Source organism: Camelus bactrianus, chromosome 20 (assembly GCF_048773025.1).
Source record: "Camelus bactrianus isolate YW-2024 breed Bactrian camel chromosome 20, ASM4877302v1, whole genome shotgun sequence".
Classification (NCBI taxonomy): Eukaryota; Metazoa; Chordata; class Mammalia; order Artiodactyla; family Camelidae; genus Camelus; species Camelus bactrianus.
Genome location: NC_133558.1, coordinates 15009884 through 15035479, shown reverse-complemented (window position 1 = coordinate 15035479; position 25596 = coordinate 15009884). Strand labels below are relative to the sequence as shown.

The window sequence follows — 25596 nt, the reverse complement described above, 5'->3', positions numbered from 1 at the left end:
AAATTCTCCAAAATTCCTAAGTGATCATGAATTGTCTCCTGAGCATCATGGCTTTTCCTAGGTTGTCTCGGGAGATCTGGGGTGGAAACCTATTTGGAAACCACTCTATGGGAATCATTTATCTGTAGGTGAAATAACAATAATAAATAAAACTACTGTAAAATCAGAAGGTTATTTGTTACTTTGGAACATTCAGTTGGCCCTTGAACAATGTGGGGGTTAATCCACGTGTAGCTTCTGGTCAGCCCTCTGTATCCACGGTTCCTCCACATTTGCAAATTCAACCAACCAGAGACCGTGCAGTACTGGACTATTTACTATTTGAAAATACCTGCATCTAAGTAGACCTGTTCTGACACTCCTTCCAACACGGGGCAGAGACACTGTGTCACAGCCCTGCCTACTGCTGAGTGTAACCTGCGGCCCTGCTGCCCGGGAAGGCTGGCTGGAGCACCTGGGAAGCCAGGAAGCCCAGCAGCACTCAAGCAGAAAGCCTCGTCAGCAGCGCCACTCATCTGCGGAGCCAGGCGCTGACCCCTGTGGCCGGCTAACTCAGCATGCAGTTCTGCCTATTTGAGACCTGAGACAATAAGCTTTGCTGGTCTTGTTGCCTGTTCTGTCATGTCACCCAGGCAGGAGAGCTCATTTGTAGCCCTGTCCACTGCTGAGTGCAGCCTTCAGCCCTGACCAACCAGGAAACCTGGGCAGAGCACCCAGGAAGCGGCATGGCCCAACAGCACTTGAGCAGAGAGTCTGGCCACTGACTCTGCCCTTCTGCAGAGTCAAGCTGGCAGCCCCGTTTGGTCATGGAGTTTCCCATACAGTTTTGCCTGAGTTGGGACCTCCCTGGAAATGAGCCTTACCAGCCTTCACGCCCATTCTGCTGCTCTCCCCTCCCCCAGTCAGGGAACTAATTCATAGCCCCACTCACTGCTGAAGGTAATACTCTGTCCCTCCCAATCACAAAGCCTGGCTGGAGCACCTGGAAAGCTGTGTGGCCCAGTAGCACTAGAGCAGAGAACTTGGCCAGTGGCTCTGCCCTTCTACAGGGCCAAACCAGCCATCTGGCTAGGGAGCTTCATGCACAGTTCTGCCTGATTTGGGACCTCAACCAACAAGCCTTGCCAGCTTTGAAGCCTGTTCTGTTGCTCTGCCCAGGCAAGGAAGATAATTCACAGCCCTGCTTACTGCTGAGTGATACCCCAGCACCCCCTGACCAGGAAACCTGGCTAGAGCACCTGGAAAGAGCCTAGCAGCTTTTGAGCAGAAAGCCTGGCTAGTAGCTCTGCCATCTGTAGAGCCAAATCGGTAGCCCTGACTGGCCAGGGAGCTTGATGTGCAGCCCTGCCTGATTTGGCCCCCGAACACGGAGTTTTGCCAGCCTTGAAGCCTTTTCTGTGGCCCAGCCCAGGCAAGGAAGCTAATTTGTAGCCCTGAATACAGCATTAAAGACCTACCCCACCAGAAAAATTAACGAACACATTCAGAAAGCTATGTAGCCCATTCTACAGCCCTGCTTACAGTGGCATGTAGCAAACAGGCCAGCCAGTGGCTCTGCTTGTCTACAGAACAAACCCAGTTGTCCCATCTGGCCAGGGAACTCAGTGCACATATCCACCTGCTTTGGGCCCCCAAACAACTATCCATGTCAGCCTTGGGGCCCATTCTGCTGCTTCAACCAGGCGCTGAAGCTAATTCATAGCACTGCTTACTGTTGAATTTAGTGCCCAGCTCCCCTATCCCAAGCCCCACCACCCCCCTAGCTAGAAAACCTGGTTAGAATCCAGACAACTGCAGAGACGATCCCACAGCCATGCAAGGGCAGGGAAGCAAGCCAGAGGCCCTACCCAAAGTGTTCCCAGCAGGCGGCACCACTCCTGACCTCAGAGATTGGGCTGTGGCTTTGCCCCAAAATAGGCCCTGATAGTAAGCCTCACCTCCCAAGGACACTATCAGCTAGCCTGTCCAGAATTCCAACCTGAACTGACTGATGACGAATTGTCTCTGCCAAAGAGAATCTGTGAAGTCTAGAAGAGGAGACCACTTACACATACATGCAGATACTAATGCAAGGAATGAAGGAATACAAAAATAAGGTAAACCTGATACCACCCAAGGAAACTAATAAAGCTCCAAAAACTGACCTTAAAGAAATGGAGATCTATGAACTATCTGGAAAAGAAATCAGAATAATCTTCTTATAAAAATAGTATAGGGAACAGACAACTAAATGAAATTAAGAAAACAATGCATGAACTAGATGGGAAATTCAACAAAGAAATAGAAGGAAAAAAAAAAAAAGAACTCTTTGAGGTGAAGAATACAATCACTGAGCTGAAAAGTTCAATATGTAACTTCAACAGCAGACTTGACTAATCAGAAGAGACAATCAGTGAACTACAAGGTAAGGTTAGGGGAGCAAAAATTATTAAAAAAAAAAAAAAAAGCATGAAGAAAGCATAAGGGACTTATGGGATACCATAAAAGGAAACAATATATGTATTATAGGAATCCCAGAAGGAGAGGAGAAAGAGAAGGGACAGAAAATATACTTAAAGCAATAATGGCTGAAAACTTCCCAAACCTGGTAAGAGAAATGGATATTGTTAAAATATCCATACTACCTACAACATGTATAGAATCAATGCAATCCTTATCATGATTTCAATTGCATTTTTATAGAAATAGAACAAACAATCCTAAAATTCATATGAAACTACAAAGACCCTGAATGGCCAGAGCAAGCCTGTGAAAGAAGAACAAAGCTGGAGGCATCATGCTCCCTGATTTCAAACTATATTACAAAGCTATAGTAATCAAAACAGTTTTCTATTGCCATAAACACATAAACACACACAGACCAATGGAACAGAATCTAGAGCCCAGAAATAAATCTATGCATATACAGTCAACTAACACTTGACAAGAGACCCAAGAACACTCAATGGAGCAAAGACAGTTTCTTCAATAAACAGCACTGTGAAAATTAGATATTCACATGTACAGAATGAAACTAGACCCCTATCATACACCACTCACAAAAATTAACTCAGAACAGATTAAAGACTTAAATGTAAGACTTGAAATCATAAAACTCCTAGGAGAAAACATAGGGAAAACTTCTTGACATGGGTCTTGGCAATGATTTTTGGATATGACACCTAAAGCATAAGCAACCAAAAAAAAAGTGGGTCACATCATACCAAAAAGCTCCTACACAGCCAAAAGAAAAACATCAACAAATGAAAAGGCAACTTACAGAATGATTTACAAACCACACATCTGATAAGGAGCTAATAACCAGCATATATAAAGAACTCATATAATGCAAAACCAAAAAAATTAAAAATGGGCAAGAAAACCTAAACAGATATTTTTCTAAAGATATTCAAAGGGTCAATGGGTACATGAAAATGTTCTCAATATCACTAATTATAATACCTGTATTATTTAACCAACAGGCTAAGCTGGCATATTTAAGAGACTTCAAACTGCAAGGGCTTTATAATACTGGAGTTTGAATACTGGGTGGAGATGACTGGTTTCATGTTAGAATTACCTCCACACAGTGAAAGGGAAAGGGAAGCAGCCATACCTTTAAGTAGACATCCTGTCTCTTCTGCTCCATTCTGGCCAGAATCTAGTCACATGGCAGTCCAAACTGTAAGAGAAGACAGAAAATACAGTTCCAGTCTGGGTGGTTATGCATTCAGGTAAAACTAAGAAACTTAATTATTAAGTAAGGGAAAATGGAAACTGACAGATAACTAAGTTTCTGCCACTTAGTATTCAATTGTTATTTCTGAATAAATGTCATGTAAGTGGTATTTGTTTAAAATCCAGAACAGTAACACTGGGTGAATTTCCAATAGAATCACAATCATTTTTTCTAAGATAGTATTATACAATTTTAATCAATATTTGCATTAAGAATCATTAATGGGAGAATAGCCATCATAAATTTTTTCCCATTAACAATATATAATATAATTTCTTCTTTCTGTATTATCTAATATTGTATTATAAAATATTTTTGTAGTTAAGGAGGAAACAAAGTAAGCACATAGACGTTTGTTTGAAATTAGTAAGAGAACTCCATATATATACTTACTCCAAGACAGATAGTGAGGAAAAGAAACCAATATGCTATTGCCCATTATTACTTGTGGAGTGTCCCCCAGTTCTCCTTTTATCTTTCCAGAACAATTGCCTTGTTCTCACTGAGACCATTTGGTATAATATTACTTCCCAGGCAGTTTTAGTAGAATGTCAACCCCAGCCCCTATACTGCATGTCTGTCTTTATTTCATAACATCCAGCAAGGCTGTGGTTGCTTAATTAATTCAGAACAGTGGTACTAATAATTAAATAACATTCATAATCCATTTTAAGATGAGTAGCAGTAAGTGATTTTTTTTTCCTCCACCTTGTTTAAATTAGCTATGTTCGTTTTCTAGTCTGTTAGTCTGCCTGAATTGAAATTCAGTTCACTGTATCTTCGTCATTACCTACACATTATGCACCACTCTGCCAAGGGCTTTCAAATATGCTTATTTATATGCGGCCTTTGGGCTTCCCAGAACTATTATAAAAGCAAGCTGACCTAGAGATGCTCACGTTTTTCTCTAAGGGACTGAAATATCTGCCTCATATAGGCAATATTAAGGGCAACGATTTATTTAAGTTCTGAAGTGGAGAGCTAACAAAATTGCATATAAGATACTGACATCAAAATCTGAACAAAGAGAATCTTAGAAAATCATAAAGCCAAAGGCAGATTATATAAAAGTTGATCAAATTTTAATCTAAAAATATCCCATGTAATTTTAATTAACATATTTGTCTAATGCTCCATAAAGTTAAATCATATATAGATGCTTGTTTGTGTGTTTTAGCAACATTATTAGTTTCTTGTATTTCATTTTCTCTGTTCACATGCTGAATTCACCCCTTTGAAGTAATTAGCATAATCACTAACATTATAAGATCATTTTCCTCACTCCAAATAAATGACCATCAAATTCCTGCCTCCTCTCTATATTCAGAAATGCTTAAATAGTTCATTACTACCCAAATGACTATGGGGAAATGCTGTGCCTAAGATGAAAGTAGTAATGACTCACACCCCCCACAATGAAGATGAAACTCTTCCACACAAGAATTAATTCACTGTAAAATATCTGAGATCAGGAAGATAATTGAAAGGACTAAAAATAAAATCAAATGCAATAGGTAATCTAAAGGTCATGAGACTTGTCACTAAACAATTAGAAGACTTTTCAATTTGATAGGCTTTATAAATATTGTTATAGGTTACATTCTGCTTTTAAATTGAGTTTTCTTATATCTAAATGTAGAGCTAATGAAAATATCTTATATGCTATAAGCTTTCGCCTATCATTCACATAACACTGATAAAAAAACTAAATGTCATAAGACTTATGACAAACATTAGTTTTTTTTAAATTTTGGTAAGGTTAAGCTCTGTTCTGAATTCAAAACAAGTTTTAAATGGTGCTCTATCTATCTAAATGTACATCTAATGAAAATATTTTTATACATTACATTTCCACATTTAAATCACTTTTAGATTTAAGAGGAATCAAAACACTTAATATTACCCATTTAATTATCCAACAATATCTCCTGTTGGTAATAGGTTTTACTGACTTTCAAATCCGAACCTATATTATCTGAAACAAATGAGGACAAATAAGGAAGATATTACTCCTAGATTTAAAAATACAAGTAAATTTGATATTGATTTACGTGGCCTCACACAATGGGTTAGTGATACTGGTTAACAACAGAATTCAGATTTCTTATTACTGAACTTAGAGCCTAGGTCTAAGCAAAACTGTGGAGAAAACTATTTACTCATAGCGTATCTTCTCTTTTGTATACATCACTTTTTTCTCAAATTCCTTCTGAGTCCTTGATGGTCTTAGCATCTTGGTCCCCAGGGCTAATGCACTAGCATGCATCCCTTATGCTGTAAGCCTCTTGTGGTTGGCATCCACATGAGAGACCAGTGCCTACACCAGACAGCTGATAAAATATTTTGAAAATGACTGATGGTTCACACTAAGTCACATCCTTCCTTTCGTAGCAGACTTTACTAAAAGAACTCAATGCCAGGGCTAACTTTTCCTCTCTTCAGTATCTGCTCCACTTCAAATTCTTACAGTCCTAGAAAATCTTATAAAAGATCAAAATTCCCTATTATACAAGTACAAGAACAAAAAACATTAGCTAATAAATGCCCTTTACTGCACTATGCACAGAACCTCCACCATGCTAAGTCCAAAGGGCAAGTTTTTTCAGGCAAGAGTCATTTAGTTATATTTAATGACACTAGGTAAATTTTGCTACTTAAGCACCCAAATGTTTTTCTCAAGCTCATCTCCCAGATCTCATGTGGCTGCATGGAAGAATTTCAAGCCACTTAAGTATAGTGTGACTCTCAGAGCAAGTTAAGAATTGACATTATCATTATTGGTCATCTAAAATTTAAAGAGATTAAAGCTTTATCCAAACTTATTTAAAGCTTTATCCAATATTTGTTTTAAGGTTATAGATAAAACCAGAAGACAGCTATTTTTGGCCAACAATGGCCTTATGTGCTAGACATAAAGCTGTCTTCAGTCAAGTCTTTGCCCTCAAGGTGATTGTACTCTACAAAGGAGACAGACAAACCATGTGCACTTCCAGGCATGCCTCATTTTAGGGCGCTTCACTTAACCACACTTCGCAGATAGTGCGTGTTTTACGAACTGAATGTCTGTGGCCACCCTGAATCAACAAGTCTACCTGCGCCATTTTCCCAGCAGCATCTGCTGACTTCGTTTCTCTGTGCCACATTTTGTTAATTCTCAATATTTCACACTCTTTCACTATTATTTATTTGTGATGGTTATCTGTGATCAGTGACCTTTGAGGTTGCTGCTACTACTGCTGCCTGAAGGCTCAGATGATGGTTAGCATTTTTTAGCAGTAACGTGCTTTTTAATTAAGGTATGTACTTTTTTTTAAGGCATAATGCTATTGCACACTCACTTGACCACAGTACAGTGTCAACATAACTTTTAGATGCACTGGGAAGCCAAAAAATTCATGACATTCGCTTTATTGAGCTACTCGCTCTATTGGGGTGGTCAAGAACCAAACCCGCAAAATCGCCAAGGTCTGTCTGTAGATAAACAAATAAGGGTATTTCCCTTACTGATGCATACTCTGAAGAAGACACAAAGGATAAAGGCTAACTGGGACAAGGCACTGGTTTCAAAAATGTCCTCAAGGACTGCCTCTATTCAGAGGTCACCTGTTCATACGCCCCTGGATGATCAAATGGAGGGAGTCAAATGGAGAGCTGGGAGAAGAGCCGTCCAGGCAGAGGGGAGCTTGGGGCAAGAACAAGACTGGCACATTCAAGGATCAACAGGGGGTCCCAGCATAGCTGAGGCACAGAGCGAGGAAACATGGGAGTTGATGAAGTAGAAAAGGCAGATGGGAACCAGATGATGTTGGACCTTCAAAACGATGATGGTAGCTTGGGTTTTATTTTAACTGAAAAGAGAACTCATCTGTAGGGCTTTAAGCAACACAAACTCAATGCTTTGGCTTTGAAAAGACTACTCTGGCACTTTGTGTAGAGGCCTACTTCCGTCCATACTGAGAAAATTTGGAAATGACATACCTTTTCAGCATCAACATGCTTATTTTCCAATAGATAAAATATTCTCTGAAGTGTTTTGTAGTTAACACCTAGCTCACTACCCTCTCCTTTACATATTCCAGTCAGCTGACTTCTTGAAATTTGATGGTTGATGGCATCACCATTGCGTTCATAGAAATCCAAGGAAAATGAGAAATAAAGAACAGTCTTATCTCAAGGTTGTCTAAAGAGAAATGTAATTATAGAGAAGTACCATAACTTAACATTGCCAATATACAATGTAAAAAATTCCTTTCGTTGCCAAAATTCGTAAAAGCATTTATGGCTTGCCTCCCCCACAGCTCCACATACTTCTAGCTGAAGAAGCGAATTAGGGACTTCTTGGGTATGTTCTGTAGGTTTGGTGAAGATTGCCATCTCTAACCCTCCCCAAACTCAGAGACTGTTTTCTCTCTTAACCCAGATGCCTGCAGATGAAAAGCAGTGACTAGGTTGTCAGCTCACTAATTACAGGTTTCAAATATGCTCTTAATTCATTTGAAAATATGAAATGCTGCTTGTCATCTTAGTGATACATGACACCACCAGTTGCTTAGTTTCCCCAGTAAAACAAATGTTAAAAGCAACTAGAGCACTATCTCCCAGTTGGCTATGGCTTGAGTTCACCCTCAGGTGAAACGCTAAGGACTAGGAATTGGGTCAGGGATGAATCCAATTTCATTAACATCTGAAAGCTTTCATCTGATAGAACATCCAGTCCTCCTCTCACTGCAAAACAGATCCCTCCCAAGAAAGTTATGAGTCAAAAGAGCAAACTAGAGTCCCAGTGGTGATACTTCTAGTGCCATGAGTCCTAGATTAAGGGACGTAAATAATAGATGGCCTGGGGAATTTATTTCAGCCCTTCTCAAAAAGCAGATGGAAATTTTAACCCACTCACATCTGATTTCAGTTTGGAGCCATCTTTCTTTTCCTCCAAAGAACAGACTGAACTTCAGGCTAGTGAAATAATTTCAAAGCTATCTGATCGGTGTACAGTATGAACCTGAAAATTGTGTGATGAATCACTGCTCTGACCTTCTGCCCTGATATAGTTGACTGCCTAAGTTATTTATCTTCCAGACCCAAACAATCACGTGATAGCATTTAACCTTCTGGTGGGAAGGGTGGGGGACTCTTGGTGGAGGTACTGGTATGAGCCTCTTTTGATTTTGACTTTGTATATGTGTATGTCTATCTACAGACAAAACTACGCTGGGTAATCTTTGTTTCCTTTCCCAGATTCACTCTGGTTTCTCACTGAACTCGGCTGATGGAAAGCTCTGGTAGGACAGAGGGCAGGAGCAAAGTGAGGTCAGGGTATGTACATCCTAAGTTCTGCCTGAGCTCAGCTACTGGATGGCAGTGGCTACATTTCTACGTGGAAGGCCATGGTTCCATCTGGCTGCCCTCTCTGACATCTTTCAGTCTCCCCAGTTCTCTTAACCTTGCCATACCTCCATGAATAGTCCCTGCTTTAATTTCTTTTTGTTTGAGGGTGCCATCTCTTTCCAAAAAAAACTGATTTCAAAAATATGATATGGGAATTAAATTTTCTACGGTATTATATATTATCACTATATATTATTTTACTATAGATGATCAAGGATACAATATAATCAGTCTAAGATATTTCATTAGAATTAATTGTAAAAGAATAAGTGTATATGATTCCTGAAACGGTCTACTGGCGAAAATTTGCCTTAGCACGCATCAGTCAATAAACTATGGCTAAACTTCTAAAGTAAACAGCAGATGAGGGCTAGCATTTACTGTAAGTCCTCTGTGTGCCAGAGAATTTATATATTCTACTCTTTAATCATTACAACAACTATATGAATTAGAATTAGTAAAAATCAGAGAAAACATTCAAAAGCACAAATCATCCTGAGATATTTCCACCTTATTCATGCTGCTGCCATTCAAAGGCGCTAAGACAAACTTTCTATTTTCATTATTTGCTATGCAAAGTTCAGAGAAGTCAGAATAAAAAGGAATTTATGAAAATTAAGCAAATGCTGTCTCAAAGCATTCTCTTTGGGGACTGCCATGGTCTATAAGTTTGTGTCTCCCTAAAACTGATATGTTGAAATCCTAATCCCTGAAGGTGATGGTATGTGTAGGTGGAGGCTCTGGGAAGTCCTTAAGTCATGAAGGTGGACCCTCATGAATGGATTTGGTGCCTTATAAAAGAGGCTCCACAGAGACCTCTAGCCTCTTCTGTCACGTGAACATACAAAGAGAAGTCTTCCACCCAAAAGAGGGTCCTAACTCCGTCCTCCTTGTACTCTGACCTCGGACACTCAGCCTCCAGAACTGTGAGAAATAAATTCTGTTGTCCACAAGCTACCCAGTCTGTGGTATTTTGAGATAGAGGCAACCCTCTCCATCCCAACCAGCTTCCGTGGATTTAGGCAACAGCTTCCTCTCAGCCCAATCCTTCCAATGTGTCTGAGATGGACCACTGCCATGAGGTTGACGAGGAGGACGTCAGCTACACGGGCTAGAACAGCAGGCTTCTCTCTACAGCCTCTCTAAGAACCCCAAAGTCTTAATGCTGAAGCCACTGGTTCTTATGTATCAGTGTAAATTAATATTATATCTTATAAAAGCAGAATGCAGAGTACATGTATTTCAGTGAAGCCACAGGATTTTTTTTAAATTATTGAGATATAGTTGATGTACCTTCTTCGTCTGATTTTGGTATCAGAGTGATGCTGGCCTCATAGAATGATTTCAGAAGTGTTCCTTCCTCTTCAGTTTTTTGAATAGTTTCCCTTGTGATTTGATGACTACCTTTAGTGTTATGTTTGGATTCTTTTTTCTTTTTGTGGGTACCTATAATAGGTTTTGGGGGGATATATATATGATTTTAGTTGATCTCTTAATTTTGAACACATTCTAACTACCCTACATTTTTATTCTCTACCCTCAGTATGATGTTTTCAACATCATATTTCACATCTTTTTGTTCTGTGTATCCCTTAACCATTTACTATAGGTAACTGTCCTCCTTTTGTCTTCTAAGCTTCCTACTAGCTCTGTAAGTGGCTAATCTACTACCTTTACTATATACTTGTCTTCACTGGTGAGATTTTTTCCTTCCCTAAGTTTCATATTTCTAGTTGCGGTCTTTTCTTTTTTGCTTAGAAATACCCCTTTAACACACCTTGCAAAGCTGGTTTAGTGGTGTTGGACTCTTTTACCTCTTGCTTGTCTGTAGAACTCTTCTTCTCACCTTCAAATGTGAATGATAATCTTGCTGGGTAGAGCGTTCTTGGTTGTAGGTGTTTTCCTTCCATCACTTTGTATGTGGTGCCACTCCCTTCCGGCTTGCAGTTTTTGCTGAAAGTTGGCTCATGGTTTTATGAAAGAAGGTTCCTTTGATTGTAACTAGTTGTGTTTCTCTTACTACTTTTAAGATTCTCCTTTTCTCTCCCATTTTTGCCATTTTAATTATAATGTCTTGATGTAAGCCACTTTGAGTTCATCTTACTTGAGACTCTCTGTACTTCCTAGACCTGCATGTCTGGTTCCTTCCCCAGGTTAAGGGAGTTTTCAGCAATTTTTTCTTCAAGTAAGTTCTCTGTCCCTTCCTCTCTCTCTTCTCCTTCTGGGACCCTATCATAAGAATGTTAGTATGCCTGATGTGGTCCCAGAGGTCTCTTGAACTATCCTCATTTAACTTTTTTTTTCTTTTTTCTGTTTAATTGAGTGATTTCTATTTCACTGTCTTTCAGATTGCTGATCTGTTCCTTTGTATCATCTAATCGACTTTGATTCTTTCTAGTGCATTTTTTATTTCAGTTATTGTATTTCTCAGCTCTATTTGATTCTTCTTTATTTTTCTTCTTTATATTTTCTAATTCATTGTTGAAATTCTCGCTGTGTTCATCCATTCTTCTACCTAGTTTGGTAAGCATCTTTATAATTATTGTGTTGAACACTTTATTGGGTAGATTACTCATCTCCACTTTCCTTAGTTTTTTTCTGATGTTATGGCTTGTTCCTTTGTTTGGAACACACACCTCAGTCTCCTGATTTTGCCCAGTTCTGTGTTTATTTCTTGTGGTAGGTAGGTTGGTTATGTATCCCAATCTTGGAGAAGTGGTCTTGTGTAGGAGACATCCTTTGGGGTGCAGCAACATGCTCCCTTCTGTTCATCAGACTATATGCTCTAGGGCCACCCTCTCTGTGGGCTGTGTGTGCCCTTCTTCTGTGGCAGGGCCAATTACTGTGGATGCACTGACAGGTGGGGCAGGCCCCCCAGGCCTGGTCAGCTGTGAGGCCATACCTTCTGCAGGGGCCGTGGGCCAGCTGGAGGGCAGAACAAGTTTCCTGTGCAGTTGGCTGCATGGCCCAGGGTGGCTTGGGGCTGCTGCCAGCCAGCTGGAGGGCAGAGCTGGGTTCCCATGTGGCTGTGTGCATGGCCCACTAATAAAGCCACAGGTTTTGAACTCAATTTCCCTTCTGGCATATTAGCCAAAGTGCAAACACCCAGTACAAAATGCTTTCCTACCTTTCCCCCTAGTATTTCCATTAACAGATGGTTAGTCCGGCTGAAGGGTTTCCAGCCGTCCCCGGACACATTAGTGAGCCCAGCTGACCTGCATCTCTCTTCCTGCACCCCGTGGTTGTGGGATGCAGAGAACCTCCTGAAGTTCAGGCTCCCACAGCTCTCTCTTCTGCCACGTCCTCCCTCCTGCATCAGACTTTTTCCAGGTCAGCGAGTTTAGAAGTAGTCCTCCAGGGCCCCACCCACAAGAGGAGAAGTTCCCTGAGCATGCTGCCTTCCGTCCCCTCCCTGCTCCCATCACCACCTCAGCTCCCTGACATCATGCATCCGTTTGACACTTCCTTTGCTCCTCCCACAGCTCAGATCACAGGAGTGAGTGGAGGCGGGGATCCCTGTTACCCGTTAGCCTCTCCCTTACCTTAATTGCAAATGACCATATCGATTACAAGAGAACAGAGTGTCCAGTCAGCATCCCCAGAGAAGGCTGTCTGAGAGAGTTTATTTAGGCTTTTCCACTTTCCTTTTAAGGAGTCATATTTCTTTTCTCTTGGGAATGGCTGTTGCAATTAATCTAAGTTGGTGTGCTCTCCTCCTACTTCTCTCTTCCTCCTTAACTGTCTCACTTCCTTCCTCCCTTCCTTCCTTTCTTCTTCCTTCTCCATTTTTCCCCTTCCTCCATTCAGCCCTTTATTTTGCTCTTTTATGGGAAAAATAGCGAGGAAATAATGGTAAACACATTTTAAAAGGTCATAATTAAGAGGTGAACCCCATATGCTTGGCCTGTAGTGGAAATGTATATTTTTAAAGAAAGAAGGCACTTAATAGAAAGGACCATGTCTATGGTAGGAGGCACACTAAAGAAAATGCATAAATGTGAATACTGTATATTTGATAAAATGTGATTAATTCTTCACATATAAGGAATGACATTATAGGTTGCATACAACTGAGTAGGAGGGTTTGAAAGTTTTTTGAACCAATTCACTATCTAATTTCCTCAAACATTAGCCTTATCCATACTAAAATAAATTTTACACATCCTTGTCCACATGATGATTGGCAGAAACTTTGCAGGTAGAGCATACAGGTTATAAAGAAAGAATTGTCTTCAAAGGGGAAAACATTTCATTTCTATTTCAATTGCTAAACCTTCAAATTAGTTGCAGTATAACACTTGGAAAAATGTTAGTTAACATTCACAGGCAGAAATGTTACCTGGCGTAAAGCGTGTGTGTGTCTAAGCACATGTGTGTGTGCACATGTGTGTGTAAACTTCTGTCTAATTCACCACTGCTTACCTTCACTTTGACATTTACATGGACTTTGGTAATGGTATTTATACTTAACAATATTCTTAACACATATCCTACAATGTTATTCTCAAAAGGAGCTCTTAGTAAATATTCGTCAAGGATAAGGAATTTGTCAAGGAAGCTAATATTGGCTTTGAATTTCAGCAGATTTTTTTTTCATTTCTATATAAAAAGAATCAGAAACCATTAGCATTCAGGATTTAAGCTCTGGTATATGTCTCATGAACAACCCTGGGAATATCAAAGCTATGGGAAAATCTGAATAATATCACGATAGTTTGGTGTGAGATTTGACTTACTAAAATGACTTAGCACCATCTCACATACCAGATATGCCTACTCACTAACCCTAAAATTATAGAATGGAGCCCTGGGCAGCCCAAAAAAAAAAATCACAAAGTTTATGCATTTATTTAACAAAAACATATTTAGTGTCTCTTATTGCTAGATTGTGTGTTTCTTAGGAAGCGAACAAGATAGATAAGTCCCGTCTCACAGAGCTCACAGTTTAGTGAAGAATCCAGACAACTAAATGGCCAACAACAATACAGTGAGTTAGTGGTTACTAAGTGATGATTCATGATCGTGCTGATCAGTATCACCTGGAGGGCTTTTTAAAAATACATATTCTCAGGACTCTGCTCCAGGCACCCTGAATCAGAACCATGTTTTAGTCTGGGGAAGTCCAGGGAGACAGCTCATTTCCCAGAGGAAATGAGTCTCAAAAAGGGATGAGAAATTATCAAGGAGAAGCTTGTGTGAGGTTGCTGTCAGGCGGGTCAGGGGTCAGTGCTGGTGGGACACCCTGAATAAAATGGGAGTGGGAGAAGCGTGTTACACTCTGAGGGAGCAGCACACCTGCCACCTTAAATGTGAGCAAGTATTTACTATGAGAGCGTCCTGGCATAGAACGTGGAGCAGCGCAGGGGTACAGGCAGTGTCGAGAGAAATAAAACTAGTGCAGTAAGCTCTAGTTCACGTAGGACCTCAGAGGGTTTAGATTATCTCAGAGTTTAGACTATTTCAATAGCAATTGGCAGCAGAGAAATTTGCTCAGGATCACCATCATGATGTCTCTGGGTCGAGCAACGGTGTAGGTGCTCCTAACTTTTGCTGATGTAGGGAGCACAGAAGGAAAAAGCTGTTTTGGGGGGAAAGGTGATACATTTCATTTTGAAAGTAGTTTCGAGATCCCTGTGATACCATCTAGTCACAACCAATGGCTATAAAATCCAAGGAGAAGTTAAGAGTCACCAATCACTTATTGAACAAATATTAACTGAGTACTTCCTCTGAGCTGCACCTTGTGCTCAATCTAGAGAAACAAAGGTAAAAGGAGGAGACATGGTTCCCACCTTCACAGATCATGCATATGGATGTTCACTGAAACCCTAGGAGCGCAAGAGATCACCCAAGAAGGGGGTGTGGTTAAAAGGGGTCAAGATTTAGAAGACGAGTGAAACGACTTGCATAAGATCATTTAACAATAAGGTGCATAGTCAGGAATCAAACCAGGCTAGTCGGTGCTTATAGTTTTTGCTTTTTCACACCTGAGGTTTCCAGGGGGAGCTACCAATAAGACTTGTCCGTGAGAGGTCAGTCGAGACCTAGGAGAGACCTATCCCCAACTTTACTGGCAATCACAAGTCATTTCTCTCCAGGTTTCACAGATGAGCAGTGCAAGGATTCTCCGTGAAGACCTGCCAAGCATAGACACATCTATTTTGAGGGCAGTCTAGGATCTGGAACCCCTTTCCTAATTTGGGCAACACATATTTGGACGTAAGAAAGCTGAATCCAAGGAATGTGGTCTCAGAGACTTGTTCCCCACTCAGCCCAAAGCCTTAGTCTGTGGTCCAGTATCACAGCTCTGAAAGCTACAGCGCTTCCCCAACCTCCCCCATCCCAAGTGCCTATTTCACTTCACAAACCTCCTGGGCCAAAGATGCTGAGGCAGCAGAAAGATTAGGTAAGAGTCTCAGTAAATAGTTCTCCATGAAATCTGCTTCTTCCATTGTACAAGCTGGCAAAGAGATTTTCAAGAACAGCATAGCAACAATCCACTCTCACTCTAGCCCCTTTCTTTCCTGGAACTGCTCTTCTAGCTGCCCTTAGCCTTTACATTCTGTTTGACCCCTCAGCCCAAACCCTTCTGCACACATACACACACCACTCATTTATTTCTAAGATATCACATAAATGAGGAAATAGTTCAAGCAGCTAGGTTTAATTTTGGCAACAGGAAAATTTGGCATTGAAGGAACCTTCTAGAACAGGGGTTCTTAACCTTTCCAGTGTCATGAAACCCTTTTACAGTCTTGTGTGTCTTGTCACTCTCTTATCCAAATAATGTCTTTTTTTTTTTTTTAAATTGAACTAGAGTTGATTTACAATGTTGTGTTAGTTTCTGGTGTGCAGCATAGTGATTCAGTCATATATATACATATATATGTGTGTGTGTATATATATATATATATATATATATATCTTTTCTTTTTCATTACAGGTTATTACAAGCTATTGAACATAGTTCCCTGTGCTATACAGCAGGACATTGTTGTCTATCTATTTTATAAATAGTACTTTGTATCTGCTAATCCCAAACTCCTAATTAATCCCTCTCCCCAATCTCTACCTTTGGTAACCATAAGTTTCTTTTCTATGTCAACAAGTCTGTTTCTGTTTTGTGAATAAGTTCATTGGGTCATTTTTTTAGATTCCACATATAAGTGATATCATGTGATATTTGTCTTTCTCTGCCTGATTTACATCACTTAATATGATAATCTCTAGGTCCATCCATGTTACTGCAAATGGCATTTCATTCTTCTTTATGGCTGAGTAGTATACCATGGTGTGTGTGTGTGTGTGTGTGTGTATATATATATATACACACACACACACACACACACATATATATATATCACAACTTCTTTATCCAATCATCTGTCAATGGACATTTAAATTGCTTCCATGTCTTGGCTATTATAAATACTTCTGCTATGAACATTGAGGTGCATGTATCTTTCTGAATCAAATGATGGTTTTAAATGCATAAGATAAAATATTTAGGATTAAAAAGAAAGCCAGTTATATTGAAATAAAGTTTCAAAATATTAAGAAAGCAGGTTTGTGTTATAGTTATTTATACAATTCTTTACTGAGACATTAAATAAAAAGATCCAGCAGTTGGTCTAATAACTACCATAATTTTTAAGTGGCAATGATTCTAAATGATATTTAGAGCCATCTGCAACAACTATTAAGTGATACAAGAAAAAGCTGTGATTCCCATTAGTAACAAAATCACAAGTGCTGCTAAGATGCAGTTTGTCTACATTCAAAAATGAAGGAAATAAATTCTGTGAGTGGTTAGTGAAACTACATATGTAATGTTTCACCTTCTGGGTTATGAGTCACTTAAATTTAGGTTAAGAATCCCTGTTTTAGAGTCAGAATTGTGAGATCTTCCTGCAGTGCTAGGAAGATCATAAATTAAGTGCAACTCAAATATCTCTGACTTTACCCCTCTTAAAAAGTGGTACTTAATTCTGAAACAAGAATAATCTGATGACCTGTTGCAAAGTGGTCTAAGACAGTTTGGGCAAGAACAGCCCTTTGGTGGAGAAAGTTTAATCACTGAATAGTTTGAGGTGAGTGGAAGTTAGCTATAGAAACTTATTTATCAGTTTATAGAGAAATTAAGTTTTAGACCAATTTCTGTCATTATAAATATACAATATATTACACAAACATTTATGTGCAATCAAACCTCAAACAGTTAATATCACCTATACTGTAAGCTTGATGAAATCTCACTTTTCTGCCTTTGTAGAAGCCCTACCCACCACACTGCAGGAAACTTTCACACCAGGTAGATGTTCAAACATTCCAGAGGTGTAAAACTGTGACCTTTATAGTCAGCATCAGACAAACAAGAACCAACCACAAAGCCATTAAGGGATCAAGCATCCCTGGGAACCCAGGCTTTGGGCCTCCCTGAATTCCTACATCCTGTCCATGCAACTATGTGCCACGTCACTAAAATATTTTAATAAGTGGCATCTTCTGCACCATTTTCATTTTATCTAATCAGAGTCCAGGTCTACCAGTGATCACACCAAATAACAAGTCACTAATTTACTGAGCAAATCCTTGTCTGACCTTGATTATGCTGATTAGAACATCCTCAGGTATTGATTGAGCTCTGGATAGTTAAAGGGCTTTTAGTAGCCACCTTTGGAATTAGCCTTTTTCATATAATGTTAAGCGCCATCCTTGGAGTGTGGATTCTTGATTAGAGAAACTGAATGACCCTAGAGTTGAAGCTTCAGCTAAGTAGCACATACATAATATTGTGTAGTGTGTGCCAAAGTGTTTTAAAGTAAATCATTACAGACACTGCAATGACAGTCTCCCAGTCAGCCTAAATACAGCAAGTGCAATATTCTAATAAGTCCTCTCACCAAGTTTTTCTGGATGCCTGACAGAATGCTCACATGTCCGCAGCTCAGCCATGCTGTCATTTGTTACTTCAGCTGACCAGCGCTGAACCTTTCTGCATCTTCCCTCATCACGCCTCACCATGCCCTGTTCTTCCCAACTTCTTACCAACACTTCAAAAACATCAGATTGAATTCCAGGATTGCAATGAGATCCTTCTTTCACAAACTCTTTAGTTTCTATTAATTATCTCACACTGTCTCATTTCATAAGATCTTGGATATATTAACATATGAGCTATTTACTTATTAGCTTAGTTATGTACTTTCAGTTCCTTACAAAAAAGGAAAATAAGAGGTCACATTAATTCCCATTATTCCTGCAAAAGTCTAAACATCTTTTTCCTACACAAGTTAGAGGCGAATGCATTAATTCTAAAGGAACTAGAAAATATATGCTCTTGGCACTTGCAAGTTATTACAGTCTAATTGTAGTTAATTTTATTTTATTCTCTGGGACAACTAATCTCTCGATAACATTTGCAGTGATTGATTAAAATCCACTCCTTGCTAAAATCAAGGTCTTGAGATAATTGATGTGCTAATAGACCCGCAATTATTTGAGGCTGTGCTTCCTCACAGGGAGCAAGTCGAGGAATGGATCAAGTCCAAATCAAGCACCTATTTTGCAACAGGAGCTACGCTAATTGCCAGGAGATGGTCTGCTTATCAGTTGTGAGAGGTTCTCATCCTTCATTAATATGTAGTTCACTTGGACATGAGAGAAATCGGCCCCCATGGGAATATGCTTTGACTCTCCCATTATCACATTTTCCATACACTTGGCTTGGCCCACTTTTTATCTCCGTTCACAGAGAGATCTGGCTTTTCACATATGGGCTTTTCTAAACAATCAGCTAGCCATGAACCTGAGTCCCCATAGTTCTATGCAGTGTCGGCTGCTATAAATTTGGACAAGTGTGTACACCAAAAACAGTAGTAGTTTAAATGGTCCAGACTAAATAGTTCAGAAGTTGACAAAATAAATATTCCCAAGTGCTAACCTGTGAGTCTCCCATGCTGTGTCTTGTGCCTGCGTGGGCTCACTCTGGTGACTCTCAGTCGAGGCCATAGGTCTGGATTGCCTCAGACACCTCAGAGAGCCGCCCTGTCCTGCCGGGGGCTAACTCCTGATCTCTTGTACACCAGGCTGAGCTCTCTGCTGAGTGGAAGCTTACCCACAGAGAGATTGCGAGCAAGGCTTTGAAATCTCATTTAGTGAAACAAAAACCGTTTTCTTCTGTCTTCGCCAAACACAATCCCGGTGGCCAAAATGATAGAATTGTTACTTGACATCAGTCAATCTTATTTTATCCCAGGCTTGTGAGAGAATGTCTAAGTGAGGCACAAAGCTTTATGGCCTCAGCTCTCTTTGCCTTCACAAAGAATATTCTTTCCTGGGAGTTTATAACTGAAGTTCATTAAAGATGATCTTTACAATTATAAGATGCGTGATGATAGGTTTATTTTTTGACTTCATCCTCATTATGGCTCAAAATAAATATCCAATGTAGCCAATTCTTTTGGACAAATATCAAGAAAAACCAGCTGTTCAATTATCAGTAAAATACAGTTTTCAGGTGCTACAATAATGGCTAACATATATTGTGAGCTTACTACGGGCCAGTATCTGTGCTGAGTGTTTCATTAGCTGCACAACATTTAATCCTTATGACATACAAATACGATTTCACTTATATTACATCCCAACAAGCACCATTATTCTCCCCATTTTACAGATGAGTACACAGAGTAACAAAAAAGAAAACACGACTCGGGTCCCTCATGTAGAAAGCAAGTAGCAAATCCCAGACTAAACCAGAACAGTAATCAAGTACTTGATGAGAACATTTTCTAGTATGACCTGTGCTGTTCTGAATGAGATTTAGCCAGGGAGAACTGGCCATCAATCATCGTAACCAAATTCACCTTTTGTTGTTGCTATTTAAGTATAATTTTGTCCTAGAAAATTCATAGTGAGTGATCATGATTACATTTTCCTCATCTACATGCCTCTGACATTCTGGGTGAAGATGCTAATCTTGTATAAAGCTGTCTTTGGAGTTGTTGATGCCACCACATCTCACTCCTGTGGGAAATGGAGAGATGTCGTGCACAGAATAGAATAAAATGTATTAGGGCCAGGTTAAACTGCTAATAAGAGTAATCATAGTAACAGACCTAAAATTATTTTAAATCTAGTTTTAATGACATAAGCCCATTTCAGAAGTCCTACTGATGTGATTAGAAATTCATAAACTTTATACAAATTGAAAATAGAAATTACATTATTAAAATACTGTTCTGTATCTATACCATCATATATGCAAATTTATGCATATATACATAAATTATACATTTACATGCATAAACTAATTTATCAGGACTACTCGATTTCATCTCCTAGTTAATAATTTAGTACTTATTAACCTTCAATATTTCCATCAAGATATAGTTTCCTATTAATGATGATAAAACATAAAAGCACTGTAAGATGATAGAGTGTATTTTCTAAACAAAATTTGCTTCCCATTTTAGAAACTTGATGTCACCAAGGCATTACCATCAAATTTTACTTCTGTATTTTACTTCAAGATAAAAATAGAGAGGAAAGCTTTCTAAATGTGTAAGTCCAAGAAAACCTATAATTAGCATCCCTGGCTCTTGCATTCTACATCTTACTTCAGCTTGACAGTAGGCAGGAGATGTCCTCTTCAATTTCAGGTTGAAGCCAGAATGAAAAGTGCTTTGGGGAAAAAAAAAACCCTCTGGTTTCTGTTCTCATAATTCTCTTCTGCCCATGAAATGAACTTATACAGAATATTTGAAATAGCATTTCAAATCCACCCGGCTCTTGTCTATTGGTCACTGAAGACGCTAGATGGCTAAGTCTTGAGGGGCCCATGGTGGATTGGTCTGGAAGGCTGCAACCTGAGAAGACGTGGGGAAACCTTGCAGACTCACCAGGGTAGTGGTCAGGCTGGAGGGTTCAAGTGCTCTAAAGAGGCTCAATTATTTTGCCACTCAGATCTGCAAGGTTTTCCCACCAATGGGTTTGCTATGGACTCAAAACATTGTTACTTGCCTGAATAGTCCCCGTGGTTAATGGCTGGCATTAGATATCACATGAGCCTTGGGTTTTGGGACTCAAGACAGGATCCTGTGAATTCTCAACTTGCTTTTTAGTTAAGGACAGAAGACCTTTGGTCCATCCATCCTGAGCTGTCAAAAATTCCTGGTCTGAAAATGGATATGGACCTATAGCTGGGAACTTGCTGGCCAGGAAACTTAGAGTGGCAGGATTCAAAACCTCTCCAAAAATATGATCTGGAAAGAAGTGAGTGGCACTGACTCAGAAGTTCAGGCTAGAGGTCAAAGTATTATCCACACAGAAGTCAGCCTCTTAACTGGTCTTATTGTCTCCATCGGACTGATCTTTCTCAAGTGAAGGGCTGATCCTACTACTCCTGTGATGAAGGTAGTTCAGCAACCGGGGCGTGAAGGGCAAGGGGCAAGGGTACAAATGGAATCCCACAAACATACAGCTAAATACATGAAAACTATAAACTTATTTAACAAACTAATAAATAGAACACGTCCTGTGAAAAATATGCCTTAATATATGATAAAATATAGACATAACATGTAGAGCTACAGTTTTTTATATGAATGAAGTCAGGAAAACAGTAAAAACAACTAAATTGTATTATTATTGTGCATGTTTGAGTATTCTATTTAGAGTCTGGTGAGTTTAGAATGGGTAATAAAAACACACAAAATACAGATTTTTATATATTCTGTAATATTCATTGCAACAAAATAACTCATTGTTATTAGAATCAGTATCTTCATAAAATTTATGTTCCAATGATTGCAGTGATCTAAAGGATTAAAAATATTGCAAATACACAAAAGTTTAATATAGTTGTACTCACTGAAGATGTAAGTTAAAAGTACAAATGAAAAATGAGTATTTGTCGTATTTTCAAAAAGTCTTTTCATCTAAAACAGTCACAGCTATCCATAAAATTAAAAGACAAAAGACAAAGTATAATAAAACTATCAAGAATCAATAAAATATTTTAAAATAAAGCTGAAGTTTATATGTAATTTTAAAGAATTTAATATTTTATATGAATAAAGCCTTTTGAATTTTAGCATTCAATGTAAAATTATGTTTTATGTGTTTTTATCTATATATTGATATACATGTATATATAGTATGTATTTGAGCATGCGTGTATATATATATAAAGAAAGAGTAATATAAATATTTAACACTGTAAAATACTCCTTAGCCTTCATGTGCAAGTTCTGGGAATACCACCCTAAGCCCCGTGTATCTCTTTGTCTACAAATTAGAACATAAAGAGAAGTAAGGAAATGGATGCTCATTTGGTCCTGTTTGAAAACTATCCTCTGTTAGGCAAGAATCTACTGCATACATCTTATCTGAGAAGCTTTCATCAATGAGCACAAGTTGATAAAAGAAAATCACTTCCATTCTTCCCCCTCTCAAGTTGTTCCCATTTTTGAAGCCATGTCCATTCCCAGGGTTGCTGTGCCTCAGTCACAGACCTTCGCAAGGTGAGGACCAGTCATCTGGAGATTCAGGGCCACTGTGGAGAGGTGTTTCCCTAGGTCCTCAATGGTCGTCACGAGAGCTGATGTTCGTACTATGTGTTGACCTGGGCCGGCCATGCCTGCTAAAACCGGAGCCCAGAGGTCGTCTTGTCTGCTCTAATGACTTAGTGTGTGTGTGACTGTTAAAGAAAAGCCTTCTAGCACGTGGGCTCCACAGCAAGGGCCCCTCTAGCCTGAGACGAAGAGCAGTTACATCAGTAACACTCTTGCCTTTATACTAAAATTCATGTATTTTAAATACGATGGAGAAGACAAGACTCTCTAAGGGGCCAAATACTGTTTACTTTTTTCCACTGGACAATTTCCACATGTTCTCCTCTTCAGCCAAAAGGAAGTAACTTTATTCCTGCTTGCTTGCTTGCTTGCTTGCTTATTGATTGATTGATTGATTGATTGATTGTTGGGTACTTTGAAAAACTCTAGCCCCCTTGCTTTCAAATCCTTTCACTTCACTCCCTCCCTAAGGGATTGGTCATTAAAGACCCAAATCAGACATCAGATATCACCATTTCTGGGAAGCTGCCTTCTCATGCCCATCTGGGTGAGGGTCCTTTCTAGGTCCTCCTACAGCACCCTGGGTCTCCTTCTGTCATAGGACTGGCCACACTGGATTGTAATCGTCTAAGAAGAAGAAGACTCCTCCTAATTGTGAGCATGTTAAGGGCAAGAACTGCATTTAATTTTACTTTATATTTCCTCCACCTAGTACATCACCAACTGATACATCATGGACGCTTGATAAACATCTGATAAAAAAATAAACTATTAAATAAACGAAGACATTTAGCTCTGTCAGACGGTCACCAGTATACAGATGGCATCACCTCTACGGATATTCATTCGTTTGTTTGTCACCAGAGAGCAAAATACGGTCCAATCAAAGCCAGTCCCTGGGTCGTCCATCCAGAACCAGCCCTTCACAGGGTCAAAACCAAATCTATTCCCCTCAATGCACACAAACTTCCCTTCAAATACAAGCTGAGCTGGATGACATCAAGTCTTGCGTATATTCACTCAGCTTACTCCTTGTAAGTCTCAATTTCTTCCCTTTGTCACCACATGTGTGAAAAGACAGCTGATGCCAGCGTTCCATGCAGAGTTTGCAAAAAGGTCAACTAGCATTCAGATTTATGCTGGTAAAATTCATTCCTTCTCTTTCAAAAATTTAATGAGAAAGGACAGCTTTGTGAAATGGAGGAGCAAGAACAATATTGCTTAAATAAATTGGAATTTGCACTTTGATTACCCGGCAGTTTCTGCCATACTTTACTGGAAATGCTCCCTGTGGTGCAGGCTTTCTCTGGGGTGACATCATCACATGAAGCCATCCTCACTATAATTATTTCCATCCACATTTGTAGAGCACATGGCAAAAACATTCAGTAAGGAATATGTGATGCATATAGAACAATTTAAAACTGTAGAGTCACCAGAAAGCCCCATTAAAAGGTAAATGATATATCTTTATACATGCCTCTCAGATCCCAAAGGAAGTATTTCATATTGGCATTAGAAAACAGAGAATCTCTTTTGAACTATGAGACTCTGATAAGAGCAAGTACCGTATGCCATGAAATAACAAATAACATGGGTAGGTTCAGTTGCTTTTCTTGAAATAATGCTCTTAAAACCTGTGACATTGAGGGATTGGGCATATTTTAGTTCACATCATCAAATTTCAGTCCTTCTAGAATTCAGGCTCTGACAGTGCTAATCTCAAGTATTGGGATTTTAAAATTATATTCATGGTAATTCTGGTTTCCCTATTGGATAAATTGATTGTTCCTTTTTGTTTTCTTTTTCTTTCTTTTTTTTTTTAGTGGAGGTACTGGGGATGGACCTTGTGCATGTTAGGCATGCGCTCTACCAGTGAGCTACTCCCCCCACCCCCAATGTTCTTTTTTTGAATGTGTATTTTTCTTCAATTTTAATAAAAGTGAAAACACCAATATAAATGTATTAATTTTCCCAAAAATCAAGAAGCTCACTGAAAAACAAGATTTTTTTGACAATTTAAATGAAATAAAAAATGTGAAAGCTGTACATGGCTTCCCTAACAATCTGTGATTTCTTCAGGCTGACTGTACCTGGGTGGGGCGGGGTAGGGGCATGTAGCCTCCCATTGCTGTAAGTTAAAGGACGTGAGCACGTTCTTTGTCTCCTGGAAAATAAAAGCCCCTACCATCTGCTCACTGAGGCTTTGATTTTGTTTTAAGTGTATAAAAACACACTTAACTCTGCAGTTAGTGGTAAGGTCCAAATTTATTCATTCATTCATTCATTCATTCATTCAACATAACAACTAAGGAAAAGAAAAACCTGTTGAACATGAGGTTAAATTGAAAAGTTTACCTAACAACTAACAGAACAGAAACATGATTCTTCTGTCATCTCTCTCTAACCACTACCGTCAGAACTGCTCGGTAAAATCCGCCTTCCGTGTCCTTCAATGTCACCTCAATCAGATTCTATCATTTTTAACTATTATCAGTTGCTTAAAAGTTTAGGCTAATTTAACTCAGTTTAAAATTTCAGTCTCCAGCCTGGGGAATGCTTTTGCTTCCCCTAGTCCATGTGACTCTCAGCCCTGTCGGCCACAACCTGCTGCTCTCTCTCCTGCCCTCCTCTCTCTTCTGAGCCCTCCCATCTCCGAGTTGTCCCACCAGGAGGATGGGTGGGACAAAAAAAGGGGAAAATTCCTTAGATGGTGCTGCTGTGTGTCATCTTTAGGCTGTATCATCAGAGCTCTGTGTCACAGGTCAATGGATACTTGCTATCATAGAGGGAGAATGCTGGTCCCTGAAGAGGCTCTGCAGAGGTACTGTTTCCCACGTGCCACATGAGTTAGTGTAACCCCCTTGACTGCTCTGCTTGGCTCCGATCCGCCACAATACACCTATTCAGCAT

At 39.4% G+C, this 25596-nt stretch overlaps 1 protein-coding gene across 4 annotated transcripts in view; it reads right to left on the bottom strand.

Moving 5' to 3' along the window:
- LOC105084198 (uncharacterized) overlaps positions 1–25596 on the bottom strand; it is a 987172-nt gene that overhangs the window by 274865 nt on the left and 686711 nt on the right. For all 4 annotated transcript variants that reach the window (XR_012500991.1, XR_012500990.1, XR_012500989.1 and 1 more), the window contains one exon: positions 3596–3661. The gene's annotated coding sequence lies outside the window, so the exon portion shown is untranslated. The remainder of the gene's footprint in view (positions 1–3595; positions 3662–25596) is intronic.